At 44.8% G+C, this 16,119-nt stretch overlaps 1 pseudogene; it reads right to left on the bottom strand.

Moving 5' to 3' along the window:
- Positions 1-14,062, bottom strand: part of LOC127926056 (potassium voltage-gated channel subfamily H member 7-like) — a 54,734-nt pseudogene extending 40,672 nt beyond the window's left edge.
- Between the last annotated feature and the right edge of the window lie 2,057 nt (positions 14,063-16,119).

Here is a 16,119-nt window from a genome sequence, read left to right as displayed (position 1 = left end):
TCAACATACTACATGCTCATTTCAGAATTTTACAGATGTTGAAATGTAGAGAACACCTGCAGGAAATGTGTTGGCAGCTAGCTGTTTGTACCTAACACATACACACATACAGTATCTTGTTCATTCGATGTCACTTCTTCACCGTTTGTCCAAACTTTCAAGTAGGGAGAGTCTATGGCCGTGTCCGAATACCCGCACTTGTCCGTGTGTTTAGTCCACGTTTTGAGTCTCGAGCATCGAGACACGGTTATCATACAGCACATAGCTTTCCTTCGGAGAGCAACGCTTGACGCAGATTCAAATGGACAGAAACGAGGAGAAATAGCAAGCAGTAAATGTCAGCGTTTTGCCAATGCAAATGTGCTTTGATAATCTGGGCGTCAACTCTAATTGAGAAGAATGGCAGAAATGATGAAGTGATGAAATAGGTCGGGGTGCCCGGGGCGTTCTCTTATGGCTTTGGAGGGTTGGCTGATTTGATCTCTGTCAAAGGCCGTCCTTGGGCTGGGCTACAGTGTGGATGCCAGCCTGGCATTTAGCATTAGTAATGGACTGGTGAGTTCCTGTGAGGCAAGCCCAGGGTTGGGTAGGTTACTTTCTAAATGTAATCCGTTACAGTTACTAGTCAGTAACGTAACTTTGGACTCCCCAAAGTCAGTAACATAATCTGATTCCATTCAAAAAAGCTTGCCCAGAGAAGACAAGGTGAGCGCTACCATCAGTCCTGTGTCATGCCAACAGTAAAGCATCCTAAGACCATTCATGTGCGGGGTTGCTTCTCAGCCAAGGGAGTGGGCTCACTCACAATTTTGCCTAAGAACACAGCCATGAATAAAGAATGGTACCAACACATCCCCCGACAGCAACTTCTCCCAACCATCCAGGAACAGTTTGGTGACGAACAATGCCTTTTCCAGCATGATGGAGCACCTTGCCATAAGGCAAAAGTGATAACTAAGTGGCTCGGGAACAAAACATCAATATTTTGGGTCCAAGGCCAGGAAGCTCCCAGACCTTAATCACATTGAGAACTTGTGGTCAATCCTCAAGAGGCGGGTGGACAAACAAAAACCCGGAGATTCTGACAAACGCATTGATTGTGCAAGAATGGGCTGCCATCAGTCAGGATGTGGCCCAGAAGTTAATTGACAGCATGCCAGGCGGATTGCAGAGGTCTTGAAAAAGAAGGGTCAACACTGCAAATATTGACTCTGCATCAACTTCATGTAATTGTCAATAAAAGCCTTAGACACTTATGAAATGATTGTAATTATACTTCACTATTCCATAGTAACATCTGACAAAAATATCTAAAGACACTGAAGCAGCAAACTTGTGGAAATTAATATTTGTGTTATTCTCAAAACTTTTGTCCACAACTGTACACCTACGCCTATATGCATTTCACTGACAACCCTAAGAGGAGATATCTAAGCTCATTTGGAAATATTGATTTCCATATGTAGAATATATATCGAAACGGAGAGTGAATAACCTACAAAATATTTATCTTTTCCCTGTCAATATGTCGTTTGGCTGATCTTCTTTGACGGTAGCTTGCTGGGCAGGGTGTTGTTTTGCAGGGATCTGTTGCACTGCTAGGATCTGGATAAGATAGCCTCTAGGACTGTAGCCATATGGGGAGAGGATGGAGGGAAAATAGGAGGAGAGAAAAGAGGGGGGATGGGTGAGAAGAGAGAGGAGGAGAGAGAAGGGGGGAAGCATACTGCCTGCCTGGCTGGCTACTTTGTTTGCTGCTTGGAGGTCATTGTAATGCCATCAAGTCAGTCAATCAGTCAGTCAATCAGTCAGTTAGTCAAAGCAATACATCAATTTAGTTCCTGTTCAGAAGTAACACACCTGTTTCAAAATACAACAAATCAACAAGGATCTCATTCATTGATTCAGATGTTTAAAGCCTGGACACCCTGCCCTACATCCATCCATACTCAACCAGGCATGGCATCTCCTAGGGTAGAGTTCTGCATCAGGTCGGATACCCATGGTTCCCCACGGGTGACATTTGTGGAGATAGAATATAGGAGTGTCTACAGATATAAGATCTTAATTTGATCACCCTGTTGCAGGATAACTTTCTTCTAGTGTATTTCTGGTTAAAAAAGGCTTCTTAAAGTTTGTCATTTCCACTTTGAAAACATGTTTTTTTATCAACCCCTACAAAAATGTCCATTAATTATAATCCACATAATAATTCACATTCCCTGTAACTGCTGGATTATTTTCCTGCTGGAGCAAACTGGCTTAAATTAAGATCCTACATCTGTATATAGTGTCTTACACGGGCATGGCCCTATATAGGCTACCCTATGGCTAAGTCTTAGGCATATCCAGTATCATAACTAGGGTACTAATGACAATTAACAGAATTAACAACAGAATTCTCAACTTCTTTTGACAAAATGTCTCATTGAACGTCCCATAATCCCTTGAACAGCTCAAACAGCACGACTCAGTAATCTGCACATCTCATGAGAATGGAATTGACAATTGTCATGGCTACAGTGAGCTCCAGTGCTTCAGGTGCTGGTAGAGACATGCCATGATAGATTAGAGAAGAGGACAAGAGAATATATGTTGGCTGGTTCCATCCTCCATCTGTTGCTATGACAACACTATGCGGTAACTCTGTGACTAAAACAATCTCTGGTTTAGGGGTACATGAGGAGGGGGAGGGGCACAATAGGCAAGAGAGGAATTGATTGTGAAATTTAACTGATTTCCAAATGGCCATGCAAAGACACAGCGGAAAATTTGCACCAAAGGAAGTAGCCTGAAATAAATGATTTTACTGTTTCATTCTACAATAGGCCTACATTGTACACCCAATGTAGGGAGTGTTTATATTTGTCCTGTTTCACACAATGTATTGTCATACATAACTAACCAATGCAAGAGTTTGCTTATTGCTTCAACATGCAAGCTGCCTGCTCTCCGACACACCTACCAACAGGCTAGGAAGTCATAAACCTTGCCGGTCGTGCAAATCGAACGGGTGCACAAGGAAAACCTATCCACAACATCACAGCTATTCATCCCTGTCATATTGTACGCTATATATAAAAATTATTTGGACACCTCTTCAAATTAGTAGATTTGGCTATTTCAGCCACACCCGTTGCTGACAGGTGTATAAAATCAAGCACACAGCCTTGCAACCTCCATAGACAAACATTGGCAGTAGAATGGCCTTACTCAAGAGCTCAGTGAGTTTCAATGTGGCACCATCATGGGATGCCACATTTCCAAAAAGTAAGTTTGTCAAATTTCTGCTCTGCTAGAGCTGCCTCGAATACTGTAAGTGCTGTTATTGTGAAGTGGAAACATCTAGGAGCAACAACGGCTCAGCAGCAAAGTGGTAGGCCACACATCTCACAGAACAGGACTGCTGAGTGCTGAATTGCATAGCGTAAAAATCATCTGTCCTCGGTTGCAACACTCACTACCTAGTTCTAAACTGCCTCTGGAAGCAACGTCAGCACAATAACTGTTTCGTTGGGAGCTTCATCATGCCAAGCGTCGGCTGGAGTGGTGTAAAGCTCATCAGCATTGAACTCTGGAGCAGTGGAAACGAGTTCTCACGATTCACCATCTGGCAGTCCGACAGACAAATCTGGGTTTGGTGGATGCCAGGAGAACTCAACCTGCCCGAATGCATATATGTCAACTGTAAGGTTTGGTGGAGGATGAATAATGGTATGGGGCTCTTTTTCATGGTTTGGTTTAGGCCCCTTCGTTCCAGTGAAGGGAGATTTTAAGCATACAATGACATTCTAGACGATTCTGTGCTTCCAACTTTGTGGAAACAGTTTGGGGAAAGGCCCTTTCCTGTTTCAGCATGACAGGGGGGGCAGATTGGGAGAGAGAGAGCGTTAGAGAGAGAGAGAGAGAGAGAGAGAGAAAGATGGGGAAAAGAGAGGGAGAGAGAGAGTGAGAGAGAGTGAGAGAAACAGAGATAGCTGGTGCCAGGCTCATCTATAATTGAGACAGGCTGCTCAGAGGAGCTTGGACTAAAATCAAGAGGGTGTCCCCGTGATGGAAATATCCATCTAATATTAAGCAGCACCTGAATTCTCCTCCCTCCCACTCACTGTATCTCTCTCCCAGTATCCCTCTCTATATTACCCCTCCCTCCCCTCGTTCCTTTCTCCATCTCTCTCCATCTCCTCCCTCCCTCCCTTTCTCCTTCTCTGTCCCTCTTTCTTCCTCCCGTATTTCAATCTCTTTTGCTTCAGTAGCATATGCACTGTTGGTGACATTACCTCAGTCTTCTCTCCTGATTCCGTGAGACTGTGGAACCTGATATAGCAGATTTGACTACAGGCCATACTGCAGAGAGATGATCTTGTTTGCACAGCAAATCCACATAAAAATGACATTCCACTCTCTGCGCTCGAAAGTCATTCAATTCAATAGATGGCTTTATGCACATATCATCGCTCGTATCACCACTCATAATTCCAGATGGGATAGGTCGGAGTGGGTGTTATAGCCCTTTATTTTCGAGGAAATTTGCATACTACTGCAGGTTGGTACTTTGTCATTCCAATGGTGACAGAGAGCTTCGCTTCATGCTATTTAGATGTGTTCAGTGCCTATGGCGGAAACCCAGAGTGAATGATAGGGACTTTAATGTAGCCAATGAATGCAAATTATTGTCTCACTGATATTATAAGTACCAAACAAAACTGAACAAAGACAATAACTAAACAAATTGAACGTAAATACATGCATACACCCCCACGCACGCACGCACGCACGCACGCACGCACGCACGCACGCACGCACGCACGCACACACACACACACACACACACACACACACAGGGATAGAGGGATAGAGGGACAGAGTTATATTTCTCAAGTGTGTAGGATTAGCCTAATGGCAGATTTACTCAGAAATACAGAAATACTATGCTTCATGGGATAGTCAATGTAATGTTTCATTTTTAATATGCCACTGATTGGAAGGAGTCAGTATTGTGGCACCTACAGATCTAGACAGACAGCGAGAGAGAGAGAGAGAGAGAGAGAGAGAGAGAGAGAGAGAGAGAGAGAGAGAGAGAGAGAGAGAGAGAGAGAGAGAGAGAGAGAGAGAGAGAGAGAGAGAGAGAGAGAGAGAGAGAGAGAGAGAGAGAGAGAGAGAGAGAGAGAGAGAGAGAGAGAGAGAGAGAGAGAGAGAGAGAGAGAGAGAGAGAGAGAGAGAGAGAGAGAGAGAGAGAGAGAGAGAGAGAGAGAGAGAGAGAGAGAGAGAGAGAGAGGGAGAGAGCAGAGAGAGAGCAGAGAGCAGAAAGAGAGAGTATGGAGAGAGAAAGAGAGCAGAGAGAGAGGGAGTAAAAGTGAGAATTTGTGTTGAATCATGTATGCAAAACACTGAAATTCTACAGTCACTAACTCGTCGGTCCTCTCCCTCTCTGTTTACCTAATGTGTATGTGTTTGGGCCTGTCTGACCCTCTGGTCTAGATGGAATGTTGACTTACTCTCGTGTGTGTCACCCTCGTGACCTGCCCAGCACACAATAAAAATATGGGCCCAATAAACCCTATGGGCCCTCGTCAAAAGTAGTGCACTAAATGAGGAATAAGGAGCCATTTGGGATGCCACACAGAATGTATGGGTTTCTCCACTCACCCGATCCCCACAGTCTGCTCTGCGTAATAGAGGTTAAGGCTGTGTGATTATTCCATTTGAATATGTGAATACGTTGAGAAATTCAAATCCAAATTGAGAAAACACACACACACACACACACACACACACACACACACACACACACACACACACACAGAGCGACGACTGCATTCAATTGAATAGAAGTGTCTGCATGTAGTAAGATAGGTTGAGATGAAGCATTTGTAAAAACAGGATGTTGTTGTGTGACAGAATGTCACGACTGTCATTACACTACTGCGGCAGAGTGAGAGACAGGGAAGGAGAACAGAATAGAACTCTACAGTGAGCGTTCATCAAGACCAATCGGAAACACGGATGGATGTGAAGATTGCAAAAGGATCCCATCGCAGCACAGAGGCATCAAACTCTGGTTTCCTCTTGATTACATTTGAAAAAGGGACCGAATCGGAACGAATGGCGTCACCACCGACACACACACGCACTACAAGATGTATAGTGATTACAAGGAGATTGTCTTGTTCCATCTCCAAGAGAACAAGCCACCTGCATGGCCTTAAGTGTGTTTTTGTCGTTGTAGTATCCAGGACAAACCGAGACAGCATGGAACTGAAAGACACAACTGAAATGTGCCACTTTGGGTGGTACATTTGAAAGAAGTCAAGGTTGATAGCATAATACAGACGGTGTTAAGATCATTACAACATTGCGTCACACTCGGCACCTCTATGCTGTATGACGCGAGGCAAGCAGCCATTTTGGATCCTTGAATGCACAGCCGTTCCGAGCGAGAGGCATACCTCACTTACTAAAGGACAACGCAATACCTAATGTCTGATGTAAGCACAGGAAATGGTTCGAGGAGGACTTTGTGCTGTAACTTCATAATAGAACCAAGCTAGAAAAGGAACACCAAAGGTTCACCAAAAGGTCAAGATGTCAACTAATAATAGATTCATCTGCCTGACAAAACTCTGCTGAGGCAAGAAAATCCTTCACAGGCTGTAAAGGACAGAAACTGGCTCTAATGGCCAGGGGATTACTGTAAATTGGAGGAGATTGGCCTGCAGGCTCCAATTTGGTCCATCGGGGCATCCAACTAAATGACCAATCACCCATGTCACAATCACATCTCCTCGGCAATACAATATCAGAGAGAAATCTGATTTCAGAAATGTATTTATTTATTTTACCCTTATTTTTACCAGGTACATTGACTGAGAACACATTCTCATTTACAGCAACGACCTGGAGAATATCTAAAGGGGAGATTAGGAGGGATGAATGAGCTAATTTGATGCTGGGGATGATTAGGTGGTCATGATCATACATCCTCTTTTGAAAAATTCCATCAAGTGTACCTAGACCTTTTTTCCTGATGTTCCTCAGGGGCTTTTTTGCTCAGTCTGATTGGGGGGCCTGGCAGGGCCTGGCTCCCCAGTGGGTGGGCCTGTGTCCACCCAGGCCCACCCATGTCTACGTCCTTGATGTGCATACCAATGTCATGTCGTTTTACCAATACTTAACCCAAAAATATGAGTATACTATAATGTACCGCTTATGATCAAATCAATTGTTATAAGGAGGTGAAAATCCTATCTGTGTTATGAGAGGTTTGAGAGGTACACTACTGACGATGCGCTCCCAAAATTGCACCACGCTCACTGTTCATTAACTCTTGGAAGTGCTTGCACAAAGGATAGTAACATCTCATCCTGTGTTCTTGGAATCTGAATATCTGGACTTGTCCAGTGACTGCTGAGAAAGATCAGCTGACAACAGGGGAAAGTCCTTGTGGCGGCACGGAGAGACGGCTGACAGGAGGGAATAGACCCCACTGGGACAGTCATGGGGTAGCTTCCCATTTCTGTAGTTTCCCATGCTTCGCAGTATGTTGGAAACACCCGCTTTAGCTACAGAAAGTCAACATACGAGAATACCCTAGAGTCTGCGAGCGGGGGGCGGAAGATGACTCATCGGCTGACAACATGGTAACGACTGGACTGGAAACGACTACGAGTAATGAGAGCACAGCACAAGAGAACACCACAGCAACTGTCACAAGTTCTGCTGCAACAGTGGGCCACAAACAGATGCAGGTATGTGTCTGTGGTTGGAGGAAAGTTACATCACACCATGGGTTGAGGATCCACCAGGGAAGAAGGGGTGTTTGGGTAAAGAGAGACAGAGAACTCGCATTGATTACTTTCTGCGAAAGCGATCAAATCAGTCGAATGAAGCACAGCAACTGGACGCAAACCATAGTTTGCAGTGCATCAGTACCACTGTCATGGAGGACGTAAACTCAAGCACCGAAGTAGCAACTGAGGTGGAACCAACAACAGGAGTGGAACTCACCCAGCCTCCCAGACCTGCAGTCGAGAGGAGACTACCAGGGCACAGACTGTATGTGAAGTGGCCTGGCGCCAGTGACAAGAAGTTGTGGGAAACAGTGAATACTGACCTTACCTTGACCCTCGAGAAACTTCGAGGCACAGTGGAGAAGAAGTTGGAGAGGATGGGGACATCATCTATGAGTACGGGACAGAAAGATTTGGAGTGGAAGAGGCAAAAGGCGGGAGAAAGGTTCCAACCCCACCAGTTTCCAGGAGGCAACAAGAAATCAAGCGCCTCGTTCAAGAAAGGCGGCAGCTTAAGAAACAGTGGAAGAAGGCCTCGGAAGTGGAAAAGGAGGGCATAGAGGCACTTCAGGCTGACATCAAAACCCGGTTGGCATCCCTCCGTAGAGCAGAGAACCTACGGAAACGCAGAAGGAAGAAAGAACAAACTAGAACTCGATTCTATAAAGATCCCTTCAAGTTCCTTAAAAGTCTCTTCACAAAGGAAAAAAGTGGAGCTCTAAAAACAACAAAGAAAGACCTAGAGGAGCACCTGAGAACAACAAACTTTGACTCAAAGCGACATGAACATCTGGCCATCCCATCAGATATCCCACCTATTGAACCCCCGGAACATCATATTGAGACCAGCCCTCCGACATGGAAAGAGGTGGAAAACACAGTTCGACGGGCAAGAACAGCATCAGCCCCGGGGCCAAATGGAGTCCCGTACAAAGTGTATAAGAACGCACCAGACGTCCTGAGGTTCCTCTGGGGGCTTATGAGAACAGCTTGGCAGAAGAAGATAATACCCAAAGTGTGGCGTAGGGCAGGCGGGGTCCTGATCCCTAAGGAGAAGGATGCAGTGAACATCAGCCAATTCCGCCCAATCTCCTTACTGAATGTCGAGGGTAAAATCTTCTTTAGGGTCATTGCCCAGAGGATGGCCGAGTACCTGCAAAGGAATGCGTACGTCGATACATCTGTACAGAAGGCAGGAATATCAGGGTTCTCTGGCTGCTTGGAACATTCCAGCATGATCTGGCACCAGATCCAAATGGCCAAGGTGGAGAAAAGGGACCTCCATGTAGTCTTCCTCGACCTCGCCAATGCATTTGGCTCTGTGCCCCATGAACTCCTGTGGTCTGCCTTCAGATTTTTCCACATACCGGACACCATCACAAACCTGGTGAAGTCGTACTTCCAGGATCTGCAGTTCTGCTTCACCACCTCAGAGTTCACCACCTCATGGCAGTGCCTGAATGTAGGTATAATGGCGGGATGTACCATTTCTCCGTTGGCATTCACAATGGCAATGGAGGTTATCATCAGATCCTCAAAATGGGTTGTTGGTGGACAGCGAGTCGACTCTGGTTTCCGCCTCCCTCCACTCAGAGCCTACATGGACGACATTACAACATTGACCACCACTGTCCCATGCACCAGGAGACTGCTCAGAAAACTCGAGGAGAACATCAGCTGGGCCCGTATGAAGATTAAACCATCCAAGTCACGCAGCATCTCGATTGTGAAGGGAGTACTCTCTGACCTGAAATTCTTCATCGGAGATGACCAAATCCCAACAGTGTCTGAGCAGCCGGTAAAAAGCCTTGGAAGGTGGTATGATGCAAGCCTGAAGGATAAAGACCAGGTGCAACAGCTGCACAAAGACATCAGTAGTAGCCTACAGTCCATCGACAACACCCAGCTACCTGGAAAGTTAAAGGCCTGGTGTCTGCAGTTTGGTCTCCTACCCCGGGTGTTGTGGCCCTTAGCACTGTATGAGGTTCCAATCTCAACAGTGGAGAAGATGGAAAGAGGAGTCACAGGCTACTTAAAGAAGTGGCTCGGAGTTCCACGATGCCTTACCACCATAGGCCTCTATGGAGATGGTGTCCTCAAGCTGCCCCTCACCAGTCTAACAGAGGAATTCAAGTGTGCAAAAACCAGGCTCCAGATGACACTGAATGAATCTCAAGACCCAGTGGTGAGCAACAACGCGCCGACCTTGGCAACTGGGCGCAAATGGAGGCCAGGAAAAGCAGTCCAGGAGGCAACAGCAGCCCTCAGACATGCTGACATTGTGGGTCATGTTCAGCAAGGGAGAGGAGGCCTTGGGCTAACTAGCCGTGCTGCTTGGAGTAAGGCCACTGCACCAGAGCGGCGGAAGATGGTAGTGCAGGAAGTACGCCATCAGGAGGAGGCTGCAAGGTGGGCCAAGGCAGTCTCTCTTGCCAAACAGGGACAGTGGACTCGATGGGACAGTGTGGAGAAGAGGAAGATCAGCTGGAAGGATCTGTGGGCCATGGAAGCGAGGCGGTTGAGCTTTTCCATCAGAGCAACATATGACGTCCTTCCAACACCAGTTAATCTTCACCAATGGTATGGTGAAGATCCGGACTGTGCCCTCTGTTCCATGCCAGCCAACCTCAGGCACATTCTCACAGGGTGTAAAACAAGCCTCACCCAAGGACGCTACACTTGGCGTCACAACCAAGTCCTTAAAAACCTTGCGTCCGCCCTGGAGGACAAGCGAGCTGCCACCAACTCCCTACCACCCACAGCAGCATCACACTCCTTACGGACAAACTTTGTCCGCGAAGGGGCTAAACCACCGAAGAGCGGCTCTACACCATTAGAGCGAGACCAGCTGCGCTTGGCCCGCGACTGGAAAATGCTAGCTGACATTGGCCGGCAACTTGTGTTTCCTCCGGAGATCGCAACCACCACCCTAAGACCTGACATGGTGCTCTGGTCCCGTTCACTCAATAAGGTCTTCATCATTGAGCTCACAGTACCCTGGGAAAACTCAGTAGATGAGGCTTATGAGCGAAAACATCTGCGCTATGCTGATCTAGCTGCCGAAGCACGGCATCATGGCTGGAACACAGAAGTCCGACCAGTGGAGGTGGGCTGCAGAGGTTTTGTGGCAACATCTACAACCAGACTGCTTAGAGACCTGGGAATTAAGGGCCAGAGCCAGCGTTCGGCAATCAAAGCTGTATCAGAGGCGGCAGAAGGCAGCAGTCAGTGGCTCTGGATGAAGAGGAAAGACCCCTGCTGGGCCCCGAAGTGAGAGGGCCAGGAGGTATGCGGTCAACAATGCTTGACTCAGGGAGGAGGACGCCCCTGCCATGCATAGTCCCATGGGATGTTGGCTATCAACAACAAGGCAACTCCTATGACTAATTGGGAATGGGACGCAAGCGTAGGATTGATCACCCTGTCGCTGGCCGCCTTTGGGGAGGGTGTATAGTGTGAAAGGCCGAAACACCCTAGGAACCAAAGGTACACTACTGACGATGCGCTCCCAAAATTGCACCACGCTCACTGTTCATTAACTCTTGGAAGTGCTTGCACAAAGGATAGTAACATCTCATCCTGTGTTCTTGGAATCTGACCCTCCCTAGAAAGATGGCTCATGGTCTGATTCCCAAATAGCACCATATTCCCTACTTGTGTACTACTTTTGACCACAGCCCTATGGGTCCTGGTCAAAAGTAGTGCACTATATAGGAAAAAGGGATCTATTTGGAACGCAACTTACAGATTCAGGAAGTTTAGACCGGGAGGTAATTAGAGCCTTACAGCTCCAGCAACAATAATGAGGACCCCTCTCTCTCTACCCCTCCAATCTTTCTTTTCATCCCTTCATCCCATCTCTAGGGGGCGGCCTGGCCAGTGAAAGATAGCAGGACAGACACTATTGATTTATTCTCCCAACACGGCAGGTTTGAAGATCAATGCAACATGAAGGTATTTGTGTCCTCATTAAGCGATCGATGCCTGTGAGGCCTCTCCTATGTTGGAAAAACATACTGCAGAGACGGTCCATTCAGAAGCATTGGAGCACTGATATGAGTTTGTGGTAATGATGTGTTTATTACCAGGTCCACTTCACACCCCAGGTATTCATCCACACCTCTGTGGAGCTAAATCACTTTATCAGACCCCAGACTGGCTTAGTAACAGTATAAGTCCCTAGTTCCCTCAAACCTTCTCCCACGTTGTCCTCTCTTTCTTCCACATTATACCTCCGTCATCCATCTCTCCAGTACTGTCCTCCACCCTACCTGTCCACATCCCCCTATCCACATGCAGCATTCTCGCCAGGATTTCTTTAACAAGGTGAAAATGTCCCGTCAGCACACAACAAACCACATTTCATGACCGGTCACCAACTTTAACCCGGCTTCAACCAGCTCTTATAAAACTGTTCAGCCCTTGTAGGTGGAAATGTCAGCCAGGCCAGTGATTACATACACCTTGACCATGACGCAACGGCTACAAGCTTAGTCATCTGGACAGGAAGGAATATCATCGTTAGAGGGCATCCGCATGCACCCTGGGTGACCCTGGTTATTGGATATGGGAGAGGTGGTTTAAACGTTCACTCTGCCACTCGCTAAGCATGTGACCCATCAAAACAATAGCAGCTGTCATGCCAACTCATAATCTCCATGGAAAATTCAGAAGCGGCTTAAACTAAACGACTCATTCAATTATATGTCACCTTTTTATGTATTATTTAACATTATTAAATGTTACATTTTGTATACAGTGAATGGAGATGCAATTGTCTTCACAAACAGATACTGTTTTTCTACTTCAAAAGCTCTAGACAGAAACCCCCCTATCTGAGCGCCACTAAATGAGATGTCATACATACACTGTAAGTCTTTTTGTTCAACACAAATTACCTACTGAAGTGTTTACATCAGACGCCCAGAAAAGTCCATTGTCAAGCCAAGCCCATTCCGTTACCTCTCTCTCCTGCATTATTCTGTCACTATTCACTGACCCATATTTTGCCTCAAATTTCTCATATAAATGCAAAAGCATGAGCAGCAAGCCCAGTGGGGAGGACTCCGTAGTCTGTACTCACCATCCTTGCGGTGGTAGGTGATCTCCACTTTGCGCTCCTCAGACCCCATCAGAGCCTGGGCTACCTGGGCGATGGCATGCCTGTTGGTGAACTCTCCATGGAGGAAGTCACAGGTGCACGGCCTCTGCATCACGTCCGGCCGTGAGAAGCCGGTCATCTCACAGAAGCCGTCGTTGCAGTAGATGATGGCGCAGTTCTGAACCCGGGCATTGGCTATAATGAATTTCTTATCTGTGAAGGTGTAGAAGTGTATGATTATAGTGGGGAAGAATGGGATGGTTAACACATTCATGGTAGCAACAGTGGTATGTGATAAAATACCACTCTGCATGATGCTTTATATACAGAATAAAATATTCACTGTATTATAAATCACAAAATATACAGATGATCAATTAAACATTCCTCTTTCAGTCTTATCATGACTAAGGGTGCATTGCTTCAGTATTTGTTAATGGAGGTGTGCTTCATTTCATTCCTCTTGATTAATGTTCATGCCATAGCCATACTATAAAACCGAGATATCCACATTGAATAACTGGCACATAACCACCTGACCATAACCATTTCAAATGTGGGAGTATTTGAAAAAGGTTATATGTCTGTTGTTTGGATACTACTTATTGTCATGTAATCTTGTGGAGAAACATAAGTTGTTGCTACTTCGAAGTACCTTAGACAATGCTCAATGATATCCCATATTTAAATTATTTTAACCTCAACTCTCCCACTTCTAAAGTATCACAAGCACAACAATATCAGCTCTACTCTTACTGATTGTTAAAAAAAAATGTGTTGTCGAAATTCCAATATTCAGATAAAAACAATGTGTGCGCAAGCAAGGCAAATACATTTTCCCAACTAAATTAATATTATGAATTTTAAGATACATTATTGTAAAAACACAAAGATAATACTCACTTTGTCCCTCAAATTTCTTTATAATTATCCCCAAAAAGGTGTTTTGTGGCGCAACATGACCTCTCCGAACAGGCATGATTATTGCCAAAAATAAGAAAGATTCCGCTGTCCAAGCACCTTTCTCCTGAGACTCAAGTTGTAGTGGTTACAACCGTTAAAGCCTGAATGTCTCCCCGTTGTCTACACTCATCCTTAGGAAATCTCCCCCTCTTAGCTCTTCCGACCTTTTCCTTATTTCAACATAAATATGGTCCGACTGGGGCACATTTTGAAGCATTCGAAAGTCCACTTTGCCCGCATTGACTCTGTAGTAAAGGTTGTTGCACAGCGTAGTTTCTCCAACATTTCAAAATGATCATGTGAGGGACCCTGCCGCCGCTCTAAAGCGTTGCGCTCGCTGCTACTGCTGCTGTTGTGGAGAATGGACTGATGCTGCGGTGCCACCGACAGTGACGTTACCCCGCTCAGGCAGCGCTCAGCTCATGCACCTCGCGCTCAGCTCAATCAAGGCTGTGGAGGAAATCATATATCCATGCGTTGAGAAGGAGCTATGCGTGACGCCAGGCCAGGGCAATAAAGGTGTATCGTCTATTTTTACATTGACCCATGGGAAACACGTGGGTTTATGTCTCCCGTTGACTGTGGCATTCCTGTAACTGCCAATGCATAGAATGCATAAGATGACTGCAAGATGACTGTTGTTTATCACATACAGAAAAGGATACAGTTGGACAAAATGAATCAATGGAAACAGTGATTATGATTATGAAACTAATGATTATATCAAGTTACAGAGAGGGGGAGAATGTTGCAGATGCTGTTCCCTGTCCATGGTGCTGAAGTTGTCGTAACAAAACTCCTTTTTGAAAGACTATGTCAAATTCATTTTTATTCCCCCACCCCACACACGCAGTCCCTCTGAAAAACATCTGTCTCAGAATCTCTGCACAACCTCACCATCAATCTGGCCAACTGAGAAAACAATACAATAGCCAGGCTGCAGGGGAAGATAGTCAAAAAGCAGACAAAGTCAGGATTTAGAACTTTTGCATCCCCAAATGATGACCACACAGAGCAGTAATTCCGATTTGTCTCTCTACACTGTAAGACTTGTCTGTCATTTCAATAGTAAAACCATGTAGAATGTACAGTAAAATGCTGCAGATGTGTTTTACAGCGTTAATGCTGTAGATTGCACTGCATTATGGGTCAAATGCAGAATTTTTTGTGTTATTAACTGTTATTTGAAGCCTCCTGTAAAAATGACTCTAACATACTATATTTCTTCACTTAAATAGCTTATAGCTACAGTAGATTCAACGTTTCAGTTTCAGACGCCAACCTCATACTGTCGGGTGAGACACGTGACGCTCAGAATATTTGATTAAGTATCTTCTTAGCAGTGGTGAAGTGGAAGAATATTTGTATTACATGCTGGTTTGGTACTGCACCTTGACTTGTTTATAAGTATCTTTCTTGATAGACAACTTGTTGTTTTCTTAGTTAACTGCAACTGCATGTTTTCTTTTTTCTTTTTCTTTTTTTTCAATTCCACCTTTATTTAACCAGGTTGGCCAGTTGAGAACAAGTTCTCACTTACAACTGCGACCTGGCCAAGATGAAGCATAGCAGTGTGAACAGACAACAACACAGAGTTACACATGGAGTAAACAATTAACAAGTCAATAACACAGTAGAAAAAAGAAATAAAAAAGAGTCTATATACATTGTGTGCAAAAGGCATGAGGAGGTAGGCGAATAATTTAAATTTTGCAGATTAACACTGGAGTGATAAATGATCAGATGGTCATGTGCAGGTAGAGATACTGGTGTGCAAAAGAGCAGAAAAGTAAATAAATAAAAACAGTAGTTCTTAATTAACCATATATGTTAACTGTTGTTACTTCTATTGTCGATTATGTTGCTAATTGGTTTTAATGTTGTTACCAATTTGAATAAATGTATTTTATGTTCAAACGTATTGTATTTCTTACATTTAGGTTTCAGGAGAATTTCACTGTAGTTCGACAGCATTATACTTGTACCAGTTGCCAGCTTAATACTGTAATTTTACTTTACAGAAGAGATGCTGTAATATATTTTACAGAACATTCTTCCTTATTGTAAAACATATTATAACATCCCTGCTGTACATTTAATATTTATTTGTAAAAGTATAAATGACAAAAGTTACCATTGACTACCTGTTAATTATATATTAATTATATATTAAGGAGGATTCTGGTAACTTTGGTAAATTACGGATAGCTTTGCAAACCTATGTTTACTTAACTGGAGTTCATTTGAAAAAGTAGTTCACTACAT

Source organism: Oncorhynchus keta, unplaced genomic scaffold (genome assembly GCF_023373465.1).
Source record: "Oncorhynchus keta strain PuntledgeMale-10-30-2019 unplaced genomic scaffold, Oket_V2 Un_contig_667_pilon_pilon, whole genome shotgun sequence".
Lineage (NCBI taxonomy): Eukaryota > Metazoa > Chordata > Actinopteri > Salmoniformes > Salmonidae > Oncorhynchus > Oncorhynchus keta.
This window is presented reverse-complemented; position numbering and strand designations above follow the sequence as displayed.